The following is a 24,274-nucleotide window of genomic DNA, read 5'->3' as shown; positions in this document are numbered from 1 at the left end:
TGCCTCGTGCTGGATTTCTTTTCAGTAACCGGCAACTGATAAGCAGTAAACAGGCTGCAGCGAGCGAGGAAATTGTAAATAAAAGAGGAAAATTCAGCTACTGTATCATATTTGTGCAGGTGTTATATTTCAAACAATGTTACTATACTGTATCAGGTTTGTTTTTTATATTACAGATGTATCTCAGTCTACCTCAGTTTTATTTATGTTTACAAAACACTGCACATATTTTAAAACACTTTATTCTTCCTAGCACTACACGTGCACTAAATTCTCAGGTTTCTCTGTTTATATTTAACACTATTTGCACTACTTTATTACACTTTATTAAGCATTTTTTACATTTTCTTTCATTTTGCACCTTAAATGTTAAGAGATGATTGTTAAGTGTTCGTTGTGACTTTAGACTTATGTTTACATTTTAATTATTTGAGTTTTCCTGGTTGTTGACATTTTTGTCTTAATAACTGAGGGGATTATGATCAGAGGAAGGTTAAGTTTGTAAAGTAAAAATGTTTAAAGGTAATATATTTTTCTCCTGGTTCTTATTTTAAATGGGTCATAAAAAAAAAAATCAATAATTATCGATATGACCGATATGAAACACTGATATCGTGTAGCCCTACTTCCAAATGATGTGAATGACAGGTTTTTCTACACACAAAATAATCAATGATATTCCTTTCATCTGTTAGAGCTTTTAATGTTATGGTTGTGTTACAGTTGCAGAAAATTAAGAAGGTCATTTTAAAACCTTAACGCAACAAAAGAACCAACATTTTTCATATCCATTGATTATTAGGCTTAGATCATGTGGAGCATCCATCATACAATAGAGTCAAACACTGGGGCAATATTTTCACAAAATAAAAAACAACCATCAAACCATTTCTGCTCTCTGACATTCTTGTTTCTAAAATGCTGGTTCTTAAACATCTAAATTATGAAGGTGTTCAATCCATTACACCACTAAAGAGTCTGACACATCATATCAGACTTTTGTTTATACTGATTGAAAATATCTGATTTAGATTTTGATCTGGAAAACAAACAAAAAAAAGCATTTCTGTCTTTTTCATCCTACTACACTATTCCTTGAAAGCAATTTGCTCTAAGAGTCTCCATACACAGGGGATTATGTACACCAGCCTCATGTCGCTTGTGCATCCGTCAGTTGATGTATATGTTTGGCGCAACCTTGCGAAAGCTTCCCCATTCAGCCAAGAGGACGGTTTCAATACGTTCTGACTTTGAAAAAATATATGTAAATAATGTTTAATAATTTGGAAGGCGTTCTGCGTAAAAGTCTTCATTTTCTCAACATCTGAAACACACTGTAACAAAAAAACGCTACCGCTTGTTGATTTTTACATTAACGCATGACTTTGTGTAACGTCTCGTGCTTGAAACGTCGATTTCGATAAATCATCCGTTAGCGATTATGGTTATTTATTTTTTTCATACTTTGTCTTTTTAATGCTTTTTTCTTTTCTTCCCTCACTTGTATAGTAAACTCTAGTTTTAATGTAAATGTATTATTAAATTTATATTTATTGAACTTTTTTCCTTACTTTATTCTTTTTATTATTCTAAATGATTAATAATGATTTTTTTTTACTGTGTATGGTTTTGTATGTGACAAATCAAATTGGAATCTTTAAAATATATATTTTTTACTATATTTTTTTTTATTAAAAATACTAACATATAAAAAACATTCATTCATTCATTTTCTACCGCTTATCTGAACTACTCGGGTCACGGGGAGCCTGTGCCTACTGTATCTCAGGCATCATCGGGCATCAAGGCAGGATACACCCTGGACGGAGTGCAAACCCATCGCAGGGCACACACACACACACACACACACACTCTCACACACTCTGGACAATTTTCCAGAGATGCCAATCAACCTACCATGCATGTCTTTGGACCAGGAGAGGAAACCGGAGTACCCGGAGGAAACACCCGAGGCACAGGGAGAACATGCAAATTCCACACACACAAGGAGGAGGCGGGAATCAAACCCCTAAATGTTACTGGAGTGATTTGCCATCGGTTTATTTGACTATAATCAATAGTACGAATATTGGTCTCTAACTCTAAAGATATAAAGACGGGTTTAGTGTGTTAGGTTTCTAAAATGTAGCTTGGAGTTACAGTCAAACACGCAAAAGAAGCGTAGGAGTACAAATTGGACACATTTCTACATCCGTCTACTTGTGCTAGTCCCTCGAGTGATTCAGACTCACTGGAACAAAAAAAAAAAAAGATATATATAGACAACAATCAGACATAACATTAAATCACCAGACTAATGTTATGTAAATTATGCCACCAAAAAATCTAGGTTCAAATTGCGCCATCGAATCAGCTCTGATCCTTTGAGCAACAAACTCCACATGATCTCTAATGGTGTGCTGTGGTATCTGGCACCAAATGTTATCAGCAGATCCTTTAAGTCCTGTAAGTTGTGAGGTGGGACCTGCATGGATCAGACTTGTTTGTCTAGCATTTAACAGAGATTGAGATCGGATTGAGTTCTGAGAAATCTGAAGGCCAAGTCCTTGAACTCGTTGTCATGTTTTGCAAACTATTCTTAAATTTTGGGGGGTTTTCGTCTAGCCATTACAATTTATCCACTCTGACAGATTAGAATGAGTATGCGCATATAAAAATCCGTGATTTGACTGGAGTTATATAATAGAAATAATATTCAACATGAATTCTACAGCACTCTGGGAGAATGGATAAAGAATTACCGGCTACAATTTTTTGTTCAGAACATATGACCAAAACAAATGTGTGGATTTTTCCTTTTCATTATAAAAGTAAAAAGTAATAAAAATAAAAAAGTAAAAGAAATAATAAGTAACATTTTACTGAAAATTGACTAATGAATATCAGACATTGCTTTTGAATCGTCCGTATTCCATGCCATTCGTTGCTGATTGTACAGATCTGTTTTTATTTGTATTTTATTTATCTTTATTGACATGTATATCTACATTTACAGATCTATGTTTATTTTTCTTTTAATTTATCTTTATTGCACCAATTTGTATTTACTTCTTAAAATTTTATATTATAAATATCTATATTTTAAATTTAATATTTACTTGCAGGTTCCCCCAAAATAAAAATAAAAGGAAAATAATTGTAACTTTTTAAAAATTTGACAATAAAGTGGTATTTAAACTGGATTTGCATGTGTTTGCACCATAAAACTTTAATTCTGGTGGTTATAGATCAGTAGATCATAGATCAGTGGTAGCTCTGTGAACCCGGGATTCAGTAGATCAATAGATCATTTTCTCATATATTTCTTATTCCAAGTTCTTATTCCACTTTCATTATTTTTTTTTTCTTTCAGTTTTTTAGGTTCACCGTCATTGTATTTGTGTCAGATGTATGAATTGTGTATGTGTGCGTGTGTGTGTGCACAAAGTTAATTATTCCTCTTGGGTTCCTTTATGTTTTATTGCTGATGGTGGTGTGTTTACCCCAAGAGTACTTTTGTTTGGAAGCGTTTAAAGATGTTGACACCAATTAAGCAGTAATAATAAATTTTTTGTTATTTCCCTTTGCCTTTTGTGAGATTTCTCGAGGTCTTTTAAGCATATTTATCATGAAACAGATTTTACCAAATGTAGATGTAGATTTTTATTCACTGTTTTACTCGAGTTTGAAATTGAACTTATAAAACAAGAATACTGTTCAAGTTACTTATGAGTATTTCTTTGTGTCATGTAAACCTTACTTAAAACCGAATATTATATGAAATATAATATACTCATTAAAATTTTCTGAGGTTATATAAGTGGAAACGTTCAGCATATATTTCAATCTGAGTCTGGTATTATTATCTCAAACCCAGTCAGTGTGTGTTATTAAGAATATTTGCATGTCCTTAACAAATGCAAATACTTTGTGATAATCTGCAGTGACAAACCATTCAGGCCATATGGACTGGTTTTCCTAAGTGCTGGATAAAACATGGGCTTAATATCCTCTTCATTTTCTGATGGAAGTGCTTTAATGTATAAAGAAATGAGGACAATAAGTTCTGTGAGGACAGAATCAAATAATCAGCAGCAATCAGAGGATGGTTTCAGGGTGATGAATTATAAAGTGGACCACGCTTACGTTCTTCATCTTTTGTAATTTGTAATCAAGCCTCTCCTGTAGAAATGAATAGATTCCTAAGATTTTTGTACAATCTCACTTCAAATTGCATAATTTTTTTCGCCTAGATTGTGAATGTGTAGAAAAGAATAGCAATCAAATAAGAACAATAAAAAAAATTCAATCATATTAGATTCAAAAATCGAATGGGTTTGTAGATATTATTTTTAAAGATATTCAAAAATATAACAGTAGCAAACTAAATTATAGAAAAAAATATTTTACAAAACAAATCACAACAACAAAAGTTCGGACTGTTGCATAATGTAGCTCATTTCGGAGCGAAAAAACCCTAGAAAATAAGCTATAGCAAAAAATTTAATAAATTTAATAAATAAACTAATATATATATATATATATATATATATATATATATATATATATATATATATATAAAATAAGTAAACTAATATATATATATATATATATATATATATATATATAACTTATATATATATATATATATATATATATATATATATATATATGTTTGTATTTTTGGGGGGATGGATCTATAAACAAACAAACAAACAAACAAACAAATAAATGAACGGATGAATAAATAAACGAAAATAATAAATAAATTAAATAAAAATAAATAAAATAAAATAAAAAAAGTATTTTAAAAAGCTATGGCTTTGGTATTTGGCTCAAAAATCATTTTGATTATTTAATTTGGAATTTTGTGCAGAAAGATTTACAGACTTGGAATTGAAAAAAGACCAGTAGATATCAGCCAGGTGAGCACTGTCAAATGAGATGATGTGATCTGGAGGTGACTTAGAACTTTATTCTAACTTTAACTGGATTCCCTTTCAATTGAAAGTCTGTAACTGTGGCCATGATATAGGAAAGAGTCAATTAGTTTTACTAATTAATTTATAATACAGTTATAAAGATGAATAAAGTGTGAAATTATATCTTGTGAGCTTAAAAGCAGCAACACTGACTTGGTTATTTATAGCTTTAGCTGAATGCTAACAAGCACAGATTTTATATATTTATTTATTTTTATCAGCTTTCCAGATGCTCATTAGTTAGCTCTGGGCAGTAAATGGACCCTTAGGTGAAAAACAGGTCAGTCTTAAAGCAAAAAAACAAAAGACCCTATTGCATTTGGATTTGCTTTACAGCAGAATAAAGCCTGCAGTTGTAACCAAAACCCTTTGTAATGGCACAAAATCTTTTTCTCCAAAAGTCCTTACAGCTTATTGCTTCACTCTCTGTGTTGCGATTTATTACTCAACAATATTTCAGGATCGGTTAATCACACAAAACTGAAATTGTTTAATGAACTTTCAGTACTAGAGCCAACATCATTAATCAGCTTACTTAATGGCTCACAGACTCTACGGAATAACTGGCCATGAGGATTCAGCAAGACTGTACATATTACATTACCGACACTCCATCTTTCAGGTCCAGCTGAAAAACTGGGTACATTTGATTCAAATGATCTTTCTACAGCCAGGAAAACCTAGAGAAAGCTGTGTTTAAACCACAAATGAAACACAAAACATCCCTATTATTCTTCCAATGTGCTCATTTTAATTTTAATAATGATTTATAGTTACTTTCTAAACCTACAGAAAGACTTGTGTTGATACTGGGAGGAGATTATTAGGCATTTTTGGCAGGCGTCTCCACTCTAAACATTTCTAATACAGGAAGTCTTTAGAGACTATGAACTTTGGGCTTCGTGGATCCTTCGGTCACATGACACGTGACATCTGTGTTTTTCTTTACAGCATTTATAACATAAGATATATGATAACAAACACAAAGTGACATGTTTTGTTTAATACATCGCAAAACACAATCACATTTTGAATAGTAATTACTTAGTAATTAATATTGCCATCATGGTTAGCATGTTGTTCCTGCAACTCAGGGGTCTCTACTGCTCCTTTACAAAGGTGTCAGTGCTTTAGGTGTCGAAAAAGAAAGAACTTATTTTAAATTAGGCTCTGGCTCAGAACCAGCACTCAAACTGCCTTGCTGGAAAAGGGGCATACCTCTGTCCTGTTGTTCTGGAGGTTAAATATTCTGCCTGGGCTTTGGGGATTTCCTCCAGGTACTCCTGGTTCTTCCCCCAGTACAAATACATGTCTGGAGTGTGTGAGTCTGTGTGTGATTGTAGATTGACAGAAGGGTGTGTAAATGGATGGATGGATGGATAGATGGATAGATTGATGTATGAGTGGATTGATTGATGGACGGATGGATGAATGGATGGATGGGTGAGTAAATGGATGGATAGATAGAAGGGTGGGTAGATGGATGGGTGAATGAATGGGTGGATTGACTGTTGGTTGGATGGATGGATGCATGTTTTGATGAATGGATGGGTGTGTAGATTTATGGATGGGTGAATGGATGGATTGATAGGTGAATTGATTGATGGATGCATGGATGGATCGATAACTGGATGGGTGGGTGGGTGGATGGATAGATTGATGGATAGGTGGATGGACAGATGGATGGGTGGACTGATTGATGGGTAAATGGATGGGATGGATGCATGTTTTGATAGATGGATGGGTGAGTAGATTTATGGATGGGTGGATGGACGGATGGATGAATGGATGGGCGGATGGATAGACAGAAGAGTTGGTAAATGGATGAATGGATGGATGGATTGGTGGGTGGGTTGGAAGGTAAATGGATTGATAGACGGGTCGTTTTTTACATGGATGGGTGGATGGATATATTAATCAACACAGTGAGTTCAAGCTGATTTTTGGTCATGCACTAATGACTAGATTCTGTTCCAGTGCACATTATTATGCAGGTCAAACACACTCTGGTTACTATTACACAGGATCAATTATAGGTTTAGAAAGACTTGATTATAACCTTGTTTAAGCCAAGTATAATGAAAAGAAATACAAATGAATCAGAGGTAATTTTATGCAGATCTTAACTAGAAGAGTCGATTAGAAGTGTTGCAAAACAAAGCAAAACCACAAAAGGCAGAGATCGAACATGTAATTCAGCACGACTCTTTAGCATTTATCACTGTGTAATTTGCAGACAATAGAGCAGAGCTAGCGCAGAGAATAATATTGTGATTTGCAGCTTACAGGCTTAGCATTTTGTACAACTGTACTATTTTTAAAGCTTGACATAATTGCAGAATGTAGAACGTCACCAAAAGCAGAAATGGGGCAGGACTGAGTCTCACCTCTCATCGTACGCGACGCTCTCCAAAGCCTCAAAACAACACGCAGGAAGACGGCTATCGCACAACGTTACTGTAGCTCTGATTTCCAGTGCTGCCAGATTTCAGAATGACTCAGCACTGTACAGCAGGCACAGATAAGATGAAATGAAAGTTAGAAGAAGAGTGAAGGCTGATGGAGTTAAAACGAGGCAGACAGACTGGAAGAATGGCTCTCAGGAGGAGAGTGTGAGAGTGAAATGGAGATTGCGATGCCCATGGCAGTGTTGTAATTAACCTCTGAGAGCCAGACATTAGCCCGATTTTAACAGCATTAAATTTACATGAGGACCCAATTCCAGTGCCATCATGTGAAGACGCTTTCTCTTATTAATCATTTAATTTCTGGCTGGTCATGTTTCCTCTACCTAGCCTTAAATAAAAAGATCACATTACTATCTCTGTATTGGTCTGATTTCAGGTGCTGTGAGTTACATCTCACATTGAACAAAAGCTTTTCACCGTCTTTACCCCTTTAATTTACACAGTCCTTTAATTTATTAAAAAACAGTCATTAATTAATATTTTCCTATAACAGCGCACCCTGCTGAAAAATTTCCTCTGGGTTCTCTAGTTTCTTCCCCAGTCCAAAATTTGATATAATTGCATATCGTGACATCATACAAATCTTAAAGAGGTGTCTGACTGATATGGCCAAAATTGTGTTGCAGCTTTTTAAATTTTTTTTATTTGCAATGCAACAAATGGAGATTTTTGTGATTTCTTTTATGTGGAAAAACAAGTTGAATCACAGGATTCTTCTTTTAAACAGTACAAAATCAGAAATCAGTACCAAATCAGCCCAAGCACCATTATTCAGTCTCTTTGGGATTTTGTGGTTTTGCAATCGTATAAATTAACCTACAATCAAGCAAATTAAAAAAATATTCAAAGAAGAAGACACGAGTCTTTACTGGTACTAGTTTAAAAGAAGAACAAAATCGAGGGTTTTTTGGCTACAACAATCACAAAAAACTCAGAAATCCTTGACGATTACTAGCTATAATATGTAGTTAGAATACATTTAACATCTAAAAATCAGCTGCTTCTAACAGTTTTCTTACAGAATCTTATTCATTAATAACATAATGTGTACCATGAGGTTCTGTATTTATGTTTCATAAATAAAGCATTTTCAGTCGTGAAGAAAAGTTGAAAAAGTATGAAACGTTTTGTGAGTGTAAATCTTTATGGAGCAAAGGGTTTATATAAACAGGTTCTATGAGGGAAAATGATGCAAACTTTATATTTAGCAACTAATGAAACCTCACTATTACATGGCACTAATTACAACCAGACTTTCAAGTTGCTCTGCAGTCTTCAGTTTAAGTTACTCTTCAGTCTCACACACACACACACACACACACGGTTATATTTAGGTGATTAAAACAGGGTATGGTAGAATAGTCCATGCTGTGGGTTTGATTTTTAGCTCTGGTGTTTGATTCTGTTCACGAATTTAAAAGTACAAGCTCACGTCATGTTAGAAGTACAGAAACTGATTGTGTTAATGTTACTCTGTTCAATCACGTGTTTGAATTAAGTCAATTCGACATTTTTTTTCACTGCACGGATTTCCTTTTCTACGCTAAAAAACAAAAACTAAACCGCTACAGCGTAATCCTACAGCTGTGTCATGCTCAGAATGCTGCATGATGTGAAAGCGTTCGTGTTTTACACAAGTTAAGTGACATGGATACGTGTGTAATTCTCCTGCCGCAAAAAAATAAATGGATCAAAACAAAGCGACTTGTATGAAAATAATGACACACCCATGCAACTCTTAAAAAAGGGACCAGGGTGTGTCAAAACCACCAAATAAGACACCATGTGTGCACTCTTCCATTCTAAAGAAATTCACTATAATTTACTGTAACCGTTTTCATATCCAAAATTCCACAGGCTAGTAACACAGCCCTGAAATCGGACAACTTGCAGCGGTTTACAATACCAGAGCTGCAAATACTAGCCGCGTTGGTCTAGTGAATGCAACCCATATGTGGTCCATATGCTGGGGCTGCTTTCTCTGACTTCCTCACCCAGTGTCAGTCACTGATTCATGTCTGCTTGATGAAGAACAGTCCACCCATCTACATGCAGAGCGGCGACGTGCCGTGGCTGATCATTTCTCCTCGCGTGAACGCCATAGATCGGTTTGTCGTGTCTAGTTTGTCATTTGTTTGTCATCCTCTGCCTTCGTGTCACTCGAACACCATTTCATTACCATGCAGCACTGTCAAACACTACATAAACCTCTATAAAGTCTAGACTGATATTCGAGATGACAAGTTAAATCGATTCAATTTGCACTTCAAAGTCAGTCTTATACTTTGGTCTTATACACCGGATTGAAATCTATCAATTTTCTGTTATGCCTGCAGATTAAAGCAAGTATCCAATCAGCCAATCAGCTGAAAGCAACATAAGCAATGCACAAAATCATGCACGTCAACAGCTTCAGTTCATGTTCACACCACATACCAGAACTGGGGGAAAAAATGATGTCAGTGACTTGGCACGATTGTTGGTGCCAGATGTTGGCTGCTTTGAGTATCTTAGAAAATGCTGATCCATTGGTGATCCATTTTATTTGTGATCCCAGTGAGCATAGAAAAGTTCCCGAAAACCAAAACAGGATGTTTTTATTAAAACAAATGTTTATCTTCAAACCCATTTCTGCTCTTTGTTCAGAATCGTCAGTAATATCCTAAGTAATTTTATATCAGATTTACGTTAATAAATTAATCTTTTTGTTTATACTGATTAAAAAAATCTACGATACAAACAGGTTTAATGAATTATACGCTTTCATATTTGTTAAACTGCTGTTATATAAGGGAACTGAAACGCTTCAAGACACGTGGGAACGGTTAGCATAACATCACACTGTCACTGCTAATTTTCCTAAAACTCTACAGCCTTTCATGCAAAGAAAAATATTCCTTCAGTGTAAATTACATATTTATATGCAAAGCAACATTAACACACTGAATGCATCCTAAATGAGAGTTTTATTTTACCTAAGAAAATCCATTAAATGTCTCAAATGTGCAGATTATTGGTGTAAATATGTCACATGCGACATCCCATAATAACTGCAGATCTTTATTCATTGACACATTATAAAAGAACTCTTTATGGCTTTATACCAAGTTTATTCAGGATGAACTGAATTGCATTAAAAATCAGCTGCTTTGAAATGCTTCGTGGATGAAAATACGATATGAATTCTATTGAACTGAACAAAACTACCCCAAGGTCTCCTATCATGTGATGAACCAACAGCTCTGATATTCAAGAGGCCTTTACACTATAAATACAAACACTGACAAATACTAAAGAGACTTTACACAAACGCTTTGGGAACAAAAGGTTTAGAATCAGTGTATTAACATCAATAATGAGCACGAGCTTAACAAACAAGGCGTTTCATAGCTTTGACATACCACATGGTCTCCGTCTGAGGGAAACGACAGATCTGTCTCTCTAGCCACCGTTTTAACCAGTGGTGATATTAGAGCTGTGGGAATTTAGCCATCAGATATCAGGTCACATGAATTCACGAGGTTGCATGGTGAATTTGTTTTACTGCCTCATAGCTCCAGGTTTGATCCTGAGCTCTGGTTACTCCCTGTCTGTAGTTCTGCATGCTCTCACTGTGTCTACATGGGTTTCATCTAGGCTCCTTGGTTTCAGCAGACTTCTTAAAACAAATCATTTTGCGAACTGGTTATGCTAAAGCATGGACCTGTGTGGATAGTGCCATGAGATCCAATCCTGGGATAAGCCCTGGATCTTCACAGTTGTACCAGGATAAAGCGGGATCTGAAGTTGAATGAGTTGGGAGAGAACGTGAAAAACAACACGATGAGCCGTTTCTAGCAACGAACAGAAATAAATGTAAAGTAGACTGTTATACCCCAATGTACAGAACATGTAAATACCCCCTAAGTGGGATATAAGGTCAGAACATTTAAAAAAACATGGTATTGTTATCTCAGTAAACCAACAACTGTGAATGGAATACACACAAAACACATACAAATAAGTAAAAAAAAGGCAGCACGAGCTCGATGAGATCGCCCTGGATGCAGAGGAACAACGGCTCATCAGGACATTCCACAGCAACAAAACAGGACGTGTCTCAATCCAAAAGGAAAGGGAGGGTAGATGAGAGGGGAGGCAGAATAAGCTGGCATGATCCTTACTCTCATCTTCATTGGCTGTGATTTGGACTTCCCCCATCCCCGGAGAGTTGCCCTGTCCCATGTTGCCCTGGCACAGCCCTGTGCACATATGTGTTGATGAGGCCATTATGTAACCTGCAGGACTTGGATGCACTTGGCTCTCACCTCCACCCCCCCCCCCCCCTTTCCTTTACAACCACATTGTAGCTCTCGCTTTTCTCAAGCCACCCATCTGAATTCTGTCTCCAATAAGAGAGCTTGTTTTATTGTAATATTCAAACACTATTCCACGGGCTTTACTGTCTGGACTTCAAAATACATTCCTTGAAAAGATTGTGTTCTTCTCTAAGCTACCTTATCTTTCTCACTTGAATGTAATTCTATATTTCTGCTTTGTTTATATTCAGTTCATGTCACACACACACACACACACACACACACACACACACACACACACACACACACACACACACACACACACACACAAAACTTCACTAAAGTGAAGATATTCACACATGGTAGTTATTGGATGGTAAGTTTGTGGTAAATTAAAACCACAAGTGCAACGAAGAAAAGTTTAGTGAGCGAGCGGGCCAAGTATTAGACCTTCACCGCCATGACTTCCAAATATTTTTGCAGGATTTACAGTTTTAACCCAAATTGGATGCGAACGAATTTATTTGTAAATTGTACACTGAAGTATTTTACGTTTTCACCATTTTTTTGTTCATTTTGTGGCTGTCACTAGATGTAAATGTAGATTTTCAAGAGCGTCTGTGATTGTGCTGATTCAAGTAATTTACCAACATATACATACGAGTATGAAGAAAATCAAGGTTAATGAAAGTTTTGTAAATCTGGCAGGAATTTGTTTTATTTCTTTGACTGTATTTCTCTATGTCTCTACAGAAACATTTACACACGATAGCCGCTATTGTGTTGAAAAATACACCATTACAACCGCAATAATTTAGATAAAACCTTCATGAAACTCACCCAGTGAGCAGAATTATCAGACCGTACGTCCTACACATGCTAGCCGTTTTTATATTCCCCCAAAATAAGCTCTCTGATGGAGCTGCTCAGCCTGGAGACGCCTTTATCTCGAACACACACATGCTGCTCAAACATACCTCCTCCAGATTAAAGCAAACCGGACGGTGATGATAGTTTCAAGCGTCTACATTTACGTCTACAAACAAAAAGCGTGCTAACAGTGAAGATCCAACTGTATACTGTATAACTGGATTGGCTCGGGTGTCATGTCCTTGTATGACCTTTACCGCCGTGTGAAACTGCTGTCGTTCTCCGTGAAGCGGTTCGAATGGCTGAAAATAGCCGCACGCAGCAGCAAACACCCCTTTCTCCTCATTACACATGATCTGCTTACCGTTCACACACAAAGTAACCTCCACCCTGTCAAAACCTAGCTGCTTTATTTCTAAATATATAAATATCACGTCTACCACAGTGCTGTTCTCAATTCTTATTGTTCAGAAGGTGCTTTTCTTCCTATACTGCATATATCTCAGAGTATATTACAACTACAAGGTCTAGATTAATGCACGTGTTTTTACACCTTATCGTTTCCATAGTAACGTGTACAGGGGCTTATATGGTAAATGAGCCGTATGAATGGATGAGAGAGAGAGATAGAGAGAGATGCTGGTGAGGGAACGACTGTTCATAGCTGTTGATTCATAGACAGTCCACAGCAATGAGCAGATCTAGAACGATAACTAACACATACTTGATGTAGTATGAGAGGAAACAAACACCTGTAAAAGGTTCATTCAGCATCACCAGAATCCTCCTTATCGCTTAGGTTTTTCTGTAACAGCATGATTTATCCCTTACATAAAGACTGATATGTTTAGTGTCATGCTTCATAAATTCCAGCATGAATATCTGTATAGCAGGAATGTGTCACTTTCCGGGGTCACGACACAGCGTTGCGCACTCCAGGGTTGGCGGACAACTTGGATGGAGCACATCCCCAGCTCTTGTGATGTCTCTCCAGTTCGCATAGCGTGTCCAAGAACTATCCCATCTTGCTTTCTTTTTCCGTTGTTGTGTTTGCCTGTCAGTTTTAGATCATTGGACTGTTTTTGACTAAGGGGCCTTTTACACCTGGTCACTTCATGCGTTTTCTGTGATCCGATAGCTATCCGATCATAAAAAGACCAGGTGTAAATGCCCTCTGGAACGGTTTTGAGACGGATATAAATCCGATCGTTCAAACCACTTCAGGAGGTGGTCTGGGACGCATTACAGATGAAACTGGACAGGTGTAAATGCATGTGGTTGTTCGAGCCACATACGTCAGCTCTATACTCCTCCCAAACGGAAATGAGATCAAATATATTCGCATATTGGGCGGGAGTAGAAATATCGAATTGATATCCGATTCGCCAAGACGCATTTATGTGGCCTAATGTAAATGGAAGAGTTTTAACAAATCAGATAGCTATCAGGTCAGAGAAAACACATGAAGTGACCAGGTGTAAAAAGGCCCTAAGATTTCTGCCTTTCTGTTGTTCTAACATAACCCCTGCGACCGTTGGTGTGTTTTTGCCTGCTCTAGCTCCATTATTTACCCTGCATCTGTCTCTGGCTTTATTAAAGACTCTTGTCTGCGCACTGCATTTCGGTCTAAATCTTCTGTTCTTTACACAACGTGACATTGCACTTCAACCTTGGACACAGCAGACTATAGAACACAATCCACTAAGTAAACACTAATAAAAACACTAAAAACGTATGAAACTACACAGGAGACACACAACACAGCTGCATTGCATTGTCTCTGCTGTCTTGATGCTTATGAAAAAGGAAATACAGCTCACCTTAGACAAATTAATACGGCTCTGATGAATTAGATCCGGCATGTTTTTGGCCAGAACGTGTCGTGCATGACATGCTAAGTCCTAAATGTAGAAGTGCTTTCAGCTTTACACCTTCACATCGCTGTCTCCAATTGATAAACAGTCACCAGGAGAGTGCGTGAAGCCAAACCTCACAGGAAGCACAGCATGCTACTGATTCTGTTTAGGCGTTTTAGCTTAAACGCTTAATGTGTCTTCCTGCCAACACTTACCGAGCTAAGTTAGCCACATTAGCTTTGTTCTTAGCTGATTTCAATTAAATGATCTTTCCTGCCATGAGAGCAAAACATAAACAGAACTTTCAGGCATAATGTGTCCAATATGTCACTAACTATCTAAAATCATACAAGTCCCCGAGGCGTACACTGGTTCATTACTCAATCTGGCCTGCACAAAAAAAATTAATTAACTGACTTTCCTATTACGTTTGACGTTTTTAATGTCCCTTTTTTCCTGGCCTCAAATTTGTCCCCTGATTATCACAGACTAGTCGGTTGTGTAATAAAATAACTAACTAATTAAAGAGAACAGATGCAAGAAACGGAAATGAGGACAATTCGAGAACAAAGGTATTTACCAAATGAGCCAAAAACAAGTTTATAAAAAGCAAGGCATGTTCATGTTGGATAACGTAAGTGTTTTTACACACACACACACACACACACACACACACACACACACACACACACACACACACACACACACACACACAGTTTTAAGTTTTGATTAAGAGTACTTGTGTTATTGTATCATTTATTGGAGTTTGAGTAGGAGCATTTACACTACACAATGCGTTACATAATACAACACCAAATCCTCCTGAGTAGGAAATGCCTGTGTGTCCTCACTCTCAGTCTCTTATCTCGTCTCTCCCTGCCTCCTCCTACCGTGTCTTATCATTTGGTACGAACTTACACACGGCAAATTTTTCCAAAATCCAGATTTGTGGTTGAAGGTGGTAGGAATCGAGGAAGCAAATAAATGAGAGTCTATATCATGTTGAAGGAAGCAGAAAGGCAGTAAAGTAATGAGCTGCAGCGAGATTTACAAAACCCGTGTGAAAGCAGAGGTTGCCTGTGTAATCATGAGGTTAACAAGCTGAAAGTGCTTTTCAGGAATTGTTTAATCACCGCCGCGTCATCAGCAGCGTGCACGCTAGCGGGCTCCTTCCACAGTTTGTTTTACTGAGAGGTTTGTGTTTCAGGCTCAGACCTCACACCTCTCTTCTGCTCTTCTCTCCAAAATCACATATCAGTAACTCTTGAATCGTGCAAATCCACAACATCCCAAATAAATCCAAATAAACACGCAAAACCGGCTCGTCATCCATCCAACCTGTCTGGTGTGGAAGACATACGATTAATAAATAAAACAGGCTTAATGTCTAGTGCCTCAAGTCCCTGAGAGCTACAAGCAATATTTCACGAATGCAGTGTTTAATCATTTTCTTTAATGTTGAATGATTGTTGTATATTTTTTTTGGGAGGTCAACTTACTAGAAAACTAAATGACTAGAACACTTTTCTGATCACAACTACTGTACACAACACTAATTGTACACAAACATGACAAACGCAACACTAACAACACTAAATGGTGACTAAATGATTTCATACTTGACATCATCCACACAGCCATCCGTTTTCTGTAGTGTTTATCCTATACAGGGAACCCAGAGTTTATCCGTGGACACAAGGATCGTCTCATGTTACGTTCACAGAAACACACTCGATGGACAATTAAGAGATGTCAGTCAGCTGTTTATACTGGTGGAGGAAACCAGAGTACCTTGAGAAAAGCCCCTGAAGCACAGGGAGAAGACATAAAGAGGCTGGATATTGATGAAAATTTGGTCAAAATCACGACCAGCTTAAAAGGATTAGAAGGATGAAGATATGGTTTTGTTCCTTACTGATGTGAATGCATTAAACCTGAGATTTAAACCAATCAGGAATTGTATTTATCCACATCATGCATGGTTGTTGATGGCACAGATATGCAAATAATATATAGAACAGTAACCTTTATTTAGTCACATATTTATTACAGCACCTTCTTCGCATATCCTAATTTTGGAGGTTAAGGTCAGAGCACAGGGTCAGCCATGATACAGCACCACTGGAGCAGAGAGGGTTAAGGGCCTTGATCAAGGGCCCAACAGTTGCAGCTGGTAATGCTGGGGCTTGAACCTCGATCCTCAAATCAACAACCCAGAGCCTTAACCGCTTGACCCACCACTGCCCAGTGGTGTAATAATAAGGAGGTTCGTCCAGGGTTTAAGAACGAACACTGTCAAACATCAGATTATGAACCGCAAGGATTAACTCCAGGAAAAGTATAGAGTGATACAGAGTGAAAACAAAAGCAAACAAAATAAGTCAGGATTCCCTGGGTGTTATCTTCACTCACTAAAGTTCTGTTTGAATTTATAACAAAGGGAAAAAACATCCCACACTGTACTGTAAGTCAGCGGTGTCCTGACGCGTTTTATATCAGACTTGTGGCAATAAAATCATTCGTTTGTTTATACTCAATGAAAATGTCCCATAAATCGATTATGTGTGTACTGGTGTGAAAGGCTTAAAGATATAATACTTTAAGGCTTTAAATCCTGTTTGTGAAATGGAGTTTGATGTCTCCGCTCTCAAACGCTTTACTCCTATCAAATGGAATAAGAAGTCTAAAACAGTTCATTCATTTCCATGATGATTTGATTAGATTTGATTTTTACTTCGACACAGACAACAGCAAGAGAACATGAAGCCTTGTTTTCTTGTTTTCACCCAAGCAAGTGTTTTTTTTTTCTTCTTCTGTGGATTATTTAATTAGGAAAAACAAAGCTTCAGGTTGTCACCACATTACAGTCGAGTCAAGTTTTGTTTTGCCAAAAAGATTAATGATGATGATGATGATGATGATGACAAATAGTCTATCGGCTAGCTATGTAGCGATTATTACATAAACAGAAATGGCAAATCGTAATGAATGAATAGAATTCGATTGTGAAAAAGGGTTTTGTTCAAATGGGTGATTTAGGGTTTTGCTTAAACAGGTGATTTACTTACATCACTAACACGGTTGATGAAAGGTGAACTTTTTGTAAATCTGGAGCGACTCATTGCAGTGACTAGCAATGGGACTGAACGAACGAGATCCATGCTACCGCTTCATCTCCAAACTGATGCAGATATATGCTGCTGAATGTTATACACAAACACCAAATCTTACACCAGAAAGTTTCATTTTAGCAAGAAAACTAATTTGGAATGCTAGTTGTTCTACCCGGGGGCACGGTGGCTTAGTGGTTAGCACGTTTGCCTCACACCTCCAGGGTTGGGGGTTCGATTCCCGCCTCCGCCTTTTGTGTGTGGAGTTTGCATGTTCTCCACGTGCCTCAGGGGTTTCCTCCGAGTGAGTGAGTTGCTCTACCCGTTGATAAATTTCATTACTATAGCAACCAGACTATAAAAATAAATAACTAATAAATCTCATTCACATTTTTTAAGGAGTTAAAGCTAAGTTTAACGTTGTGGCACGTCCACGTAACACGTTAGCACTTACGGTTATGGAACCTATAAATAGTTATTAAACTCGGTTCATTAAACCGGCTGCTCTTTTTTTCTGTTTCTTAAAATTAAAGACAAAGGTACAGCTTCACCTCTGAATGTTACAAAACCCTTGTACTGGAGACTCCTTCTAAAAATAAAATGCAAAAGTGAAAAAGTAATAAAACAACCCAGAAATTATAGTGCTAAACTTTTGTTGCGGAAAAAGCACCGCACAAATAAATTTGAACGAGCTGCTGATATAGAAACGATTATAAACAGTGTATCGATGTGTGATTCGACATAAACGCTGAAAAGAATGAACGTGTAATCAGTCTGATTTGAGAAAAAAATGATGTATGGTTTACATGGTTTACATAAAAACATTAAGCTTCAAACATTATTTAAACAAGTTTCTAATGACTAGATTGAATGATGTAGAACCAGAGCGTTAGTATTAGCATTAACATAAACCAGTTAAAATTTTGTTGCGTTATTATTCCTGTATTTTATACAGGGCTTTGAAAATCCACACTCAAATCATGTCAGATATAAGAAATGTAATTGTGTTAATGTTCTCAGTTCTCTGCAGTGTTAATGTTACTCAACATGGTTGTGGTATAAGCTTTCTTATAAGAGCCAACATATTTCCGCTAACGCCTAGTCAAACACTAGCCAGAAAAGAAAAAAGAAGCTTCATCTTTAACCCTGAAAGTTTTCCTTTGCAATTTCTTTCAGCTGTTTTTGGTTCATCAGTTTCCCCCGAATTGGATGCAGTAAACACGCTGCTGCACACACACACTTTCTGTGTGATTGTTGCGATGGTGAAACAGGACTCTCTTCATTCTCTGTGCTCTGAAAAGGACGAGTCAGATGTGGACTCTTTTTGAATAGCGCATATTGTGCACAGGGATTTCTTCTCAAGCTTGTTGTCTGGCAGCTGATCGCTGATGCACATGTGTATCCATTCCTCTGTGTGTGTGTGTGTGTGTGTGTATGTGTGTGTGTGTGTGTGTGTGTGTGTGCATATTGCATATTTGGCTTGGAGTGATCAGTGCTAAGCATAAAGTCCGTGTCCTCGTGAACAGCTGGCTGAAGAGAAGGAAGTTTTTGTCTACTGGAGACGCAAAGAGACATTGTCTCTAGGTCTTACGACTCTCATTTGATGCTAACTGACACTCTACACTAACATAGTGGCCACAGACACACACATGCGCAACACATGTACGATTAGGAGCAGCTTCAAACAGAGCTGTCACTAAGCCTACACGCACACACACACACACACACACACACACACACACACACACACACACAAACACAAGCAAATATGTGAACACTCACTCTTACAGATGCCAGGATTGCAGCATCTGACACCTTCTTCTAGGCCTTCATCAGTGACCACAAGAGGGCTGGTTTATTTTCTCTTGTAAATATTGAATGGCACACATTAGACCACAGAAGGGGATTCTTATTTCTAGGGGTAACTCCGGCTTTACTTGCCTCCGGGCTATAGCTTACAATTGGTTCTGGATTGTAGAGCGAAGGGAAAACAGCGGGCAACACAAAAGCCTATCTGTCCACACTGTAGCCGGCTTTCAGGCCACTGCGAGGTTTGTGCTAAAGCCTGTAGTGGTTATAAAGCCACTCTTATTGCCATTAGTCCGGCTTTTTAAGAGACATTATGGAGAGCTCTAAAGAATCAGACTTTTTTTTTTCATAGCAAGAAACTCCATCATGCGAAACATTCCAATAAACAGTTTAGAGTTTTGTCTTAGAGTCTATTCATAATTGTACTCTGTGTGTGTATTCGGTTACTTTTCCCGCTCTATTAATACGGGACGCTCTTCAGAGTCAGCCTGGAATATGAAGAGCGTCTAAAGATAGACTCGGAGTCAGAGAAAATCGATCGGGGTTTATAGAGAAAACAGGCTGGCGTAAACAGAAACACTCCTCAAAGTCAGCTTGGGGTTGGAAAGATCTTTAGATTTCCATCAGCGTGTCTCGATTCCTTTTACAATGTGTGTAGTTACTGGATCGGTTGCTGTGTCGTGAGTTGCTCTTAACCTTTTGGTGTCCTCATATTGGTGGGTTTTTAAACAAGTGTTGTTGCAGAGACACTTTACAGAAAGAAAATCTGAATAACAACAATGTTTCTAATAGCAGGTTTCCTAACGGTGCAGGAGAAAAGCGGTGGCCATGTTGTCTGAAGCTCACGAGTTAAACCGATTAATAATAATAATAATAATAATAATAATAATAATAATAATATTATTAATAATAATAATACTGATATTAATACAAATATTAATACTAATGATAATAATAATAATACTGTTCTTCCACAGATTTGCATATGATATTCCTATATTTTCTAAAAATAAAAAAAAGTCTATATATTTCCCACCTGTATAGTTATATGTTTATTGCTGTTCTATTTTTGTAGTCTATTGTAATCTAGTTTGATTCTATTTTTATGACATTCACTCATAAGACATTTCACTGCGTGTCGTACAGTGTAAGGTTCTGTATGTGACAAATAAAATATGAGTCTGAATTAGAACAAAGATTCAGTCATCTCTCTCTCTCTCTCTCTCTCTCTCTCTGTCTGTCTGTCTCTCTCTCTCTACAATCCCTCTGTTTTTCTTTCTCTCTTTCTCAGTCAAAACTATACTAAACAATCCTGGATATCGGTGAGTCCTAAGAGGGCAGACAGCTCTTTCCTTCCTCCATGTTACACCAGCTTGTGATGCAGTATAGCATTGGGGAAGTCGTGGCCTAATGGTTAGAGAGTTTGACTCCTAACCATAAGGTTGTGGGTTCGAGTCTCGGGCCGGCAATACCACCACTGAGGTGCCCATAAACAAGGCACCGAACCCCCCAACTGCTCCCTGGGTGCCGCAGAATAAATGGCTGCCCACTGCTTCGGGTGTGTGTTCACGGTGTGTGTGTGTGTGTTCACTGCTGTGTGTGTGCACTTTTTGGAATGGGTTAAATACAGAGAACGAATTCTGAGTATGGGTCACCATGCTTAGCCGTATGTCACGTCACTTTCACTTTCATTTAGAAAAGGGGAGTTGGTGAGCTTCAGTGAAAGTCTCTACCTTCCCTGCTAGGTAACTGCTGTATGATAGTGAGACTGACTGGGGGGGCTGAGAAATGGTCACTAAATTAAGGAGACAATCAAGAAATTGTTTTTTTTCTTCTTTTAGTCATAAAGGCACAAAATCAGCATTTCACCTTTTAAAAGCATCAAACCAAATAATTATTTCTACTTGCGACTACATAAAATAATATGGTGGCTTTAATACATTCATTCATTCAATCATTCATTCATTCTCTACCAATTATCCGAACTTCTCGGGTCACGGGGTACCTGTGTCTATCTCAGGCGTCATCGGGGCATCGAGGCAGGATACACCCTGGACGGAGTGCCAACCCATCGCAGGGCACACACACACTCTCATTCACTCACACACTCACACACACTACGGACAATTTTCCAGAGATGCCAATCAACCTACCATGCATGACTTTGGACCGGGGAGGAAACCGGAGTACCCGGAGGAAACCCCCGAGGCACGGGGAGAACATGCAAACACCACACACACAAGGCGGAGGCGGGAATCGAACCCCCAACCCTGGAGGTGTGAGGCGAACGTGCTAACCACTAAGCCACCGTGCCCCCCAGTGCTTTAATACATAAGCTTCTATTATTCTGGTACAATTATGAGTTATTACACAAAACTACTCTGAAAGTAAAGATTTCTAGCCTAGAGAGTTTACAAGGTTAAACATGATCCACAATAACAATATTCTGCATGATGAATATTTTAAAGTATCATATAACCAAATACTGGCACATGTCCATCACCTCCGACCAGACCAGGAGGTGCCACAGCAGAGCGCATACGTAGTTCTGACTTTGTGCGAGTGTTTGTGAAACTTGACCTGTGCTTTGTTCCCTGATGTCTGTGTTACAGGGGAGTAGAGTAGTGCTGAGCTGGTGTGCCTATTGAATAACTGCACAGTTAAAACATACCATATATAATACACTGCCCTTCCCAGGTTAAAAAGGTGAGAGGTTATAAGTGTGTGAGTGTTATTAATCCCTGTTGAAGCTGGGTTATGTTCTCTAGAAGTTCTATAATAATAAATCTACGTACAGTTTATACCACATTCTTCTCTGTAGAATTCTCGATACTGATTGGTCAAAGAGTGTTGATGGATTAAGCAATATTGTATGAGCAAGAGTGTGGTGAGGAATCTCACAGCCATGCTGAAATACAGTTTAACTGTGTGACTGCAAGTGCATGTGATACCGCTTTATTTTATTTCTACAAGCAAAGCATTAATATCGATTTACTGGCATTTCAGGCACAATATGACCGAAAGTTTTGTTTATTTTTGCTTAGCAGAACAAGATCCCCTAGAAGCCGCATTCACTTTATAGCTGAATAACGAGCTCGTGTTGATTGTGCGTTCGTGTTAAGGGTGAAAATGGCGTCTCTGCTTCCTTCTCATCGTAATATTCCTGAACATGATCAGTCAGTCACTGATGATAATGATGTCGCTAACACTGCTGTACTAGCCGCTTCAAACCAGGAAGTGGAACAGTAAATGGTGAACACAGATGAGCAGCGTAATCCACATGGTGAAATGTCCCAGTGAAGTTATACTAAATATAAGCACTTTTCCAACACAGCTCAAGCAATCACAATTGTGGATCAGACCTAACTCTAATTTTCTTTATCATTTTGTAGAAATTTATAAGTGTGTGTGTGTGTGTGTGTGTGTGTGTGTGTGTGTGTGTGTGTGTGTGTGTGTGTGTGTGTGTGTGTGTGTGTGTATTGGTAGGAAAAGCAGGAAAGATGAGAGGTGGAAGTGTTTTGTTTACTGGCTAATCAGGCTGTAACTAAGCCTTATGCCAAGCTAGTATATAGCAGAAACAGAATACTCTGTGTGTGTGTGTGTGTGTGTGTGTGTGTGTGTGTGTGTGTGTGTGTGTGTGTGTGTGTGTGTGTGTGTGTGTGTGCGTGCGTGCGTGTGTGTGTGTGCGCGTGCGTGCGTGCGTGCGTGCGCAGTGTGTGTGTGCACTGTGAATTCCATGTGTGAGCTGCAACATTTTCTACTCTCCTACTTGGATTTTAAACCTTTGAAAACAGCACGGACACGTGGAGTCTTTTCATGCAAAGCTTAGAAGCCGGTGGCCCAGAAAGATTCTGAAGAAATGTGCGCAACAAAAGCTTCTTGCAAGTATGTTTGGCAAGGCAAAAAAAACCCCAAAAAACCCCACAGGGATTTCATAGGCATGTGAAATCCTATTCAGTGTTAGATCTCACAGGAGTAATTAGCACAAAATCAACCTTTTTGTACTAAGGCACTGCGATTAAGCAAGTTTCTACTTGCTTTTAATATTCATACCGTATGCCAACGCAGCACAAAGTGTAACATGATGTGTGTGTAGTTTGGGGCACTATAGAGCAAAGTGACAGACCGGAACGGTTTCTTAAATCCTGCGTTTATGTAGTTTTATGCTAATTGTTGCTATGCTAATGGTTGTGCAACTGATTAGCCTTAGCTTACAAAAATATTATATGATGTATGTATTATATGAGGGATATGGTAACCTAGTGGTTAAGGTGTTGGGCTACCAATCGGAAGGTTGTGAATTCGATTCCTACAGTATGTCCACCAAGCTGCCACTGCTGGCCCCTGAGCAAGGCCCCTAACCCTCAATTCCTCAGTTGTATAAAACTGAGATAAAAATGTAAGTCGCTCTGGATAAGGGCATCTGCTGTAAATGTATCAAAGGCTGTGCTATTTTACACAACATACTGTTTATTGCAATAAATAACCTAAAGCCACTAACAGGTAACGTAATTAACATTAATGTCTTTACAATGGCACCAGACCAGACGGCTTAACCTTCACTCCACACACATCGAGTGCTCGTGGTTCTGTTTTCGGTTTTCCTTTCTTGGACCACTTTCAGTTGCTACTAACTACTGTATATTTCAGGAACACCTCACAAGACCTGTTGTTTTGGAGAATCTCTGAAGATTCTCAGTCGTCTAGTCTGTCTAGTCACAATCTGGTTCCCATTTTCCTGCTTTCAACTCATCAGCTATGAGACCTGACAGTTCACATGCTGCCTAATATATCCAACCCCTTGACAGGACGCACAAGATTATCGGCGTTATTCACCTCGTCTGTCAGCGGTTTTTGTTTTAAGGCTTAACTGTGTATGTA

The 24,274-nt window shown here is 38.0% G+C and overlaps 1 protein-coding gene across 13 annotated transcripts in view; it reads right to left on the bottom strand.

The window, feature by feature from the left end:
• Window positions 1-24,274, bottom strand: part of thrb (thyroid hormone receptor beta) — a 103,712-nt gene that overhangs the window by 50,373 nt on the left and 29,065 nt on the right. The window contains exon 1 of one of the 13 annotated variants that reach the window (XM_047816514.1): window positions 12,726-12,877. The exons of 10 other annotated variants lie outside the window; for them this stretch is intronic. The gene's annotated coding sequence lies outside the window, so the exon portion shown is untranslated. Of the gene's footprint in view, window positions 1-7,369; window positions 7,511-12,588; window positions 12,649-12,725; window positions 12,878-24,274 lie in introns of those variants that run through there. 2 more of the 13 variants (XM_047816512.1, XM_047816513.1) reach the window with 2 other exon arrangements.

The sequence above is a fragment of the Tachysurus fulvidraco genome, chromosome 7 (assembly GCF_022655615.1).
Source record: "Tachysurus fulvidraco isolate hzauxx_2018 chromosome 7, HZAU_PFXX_2.0, whole genome shotgun sequence".
In the NCBI taxonomy this organism is placed as follows: Eukaryota; Metazoa; Chordata; class Actinopteri; order Siluriformes; family Bagridae; genus Tachysurus; species Tachysurus fulvidraco.
The sequence above is the reverse complement of the archived record's forward strand: the minus strand, read 5'-3'. Positions and strand labels throughout refer to the sequence as shown.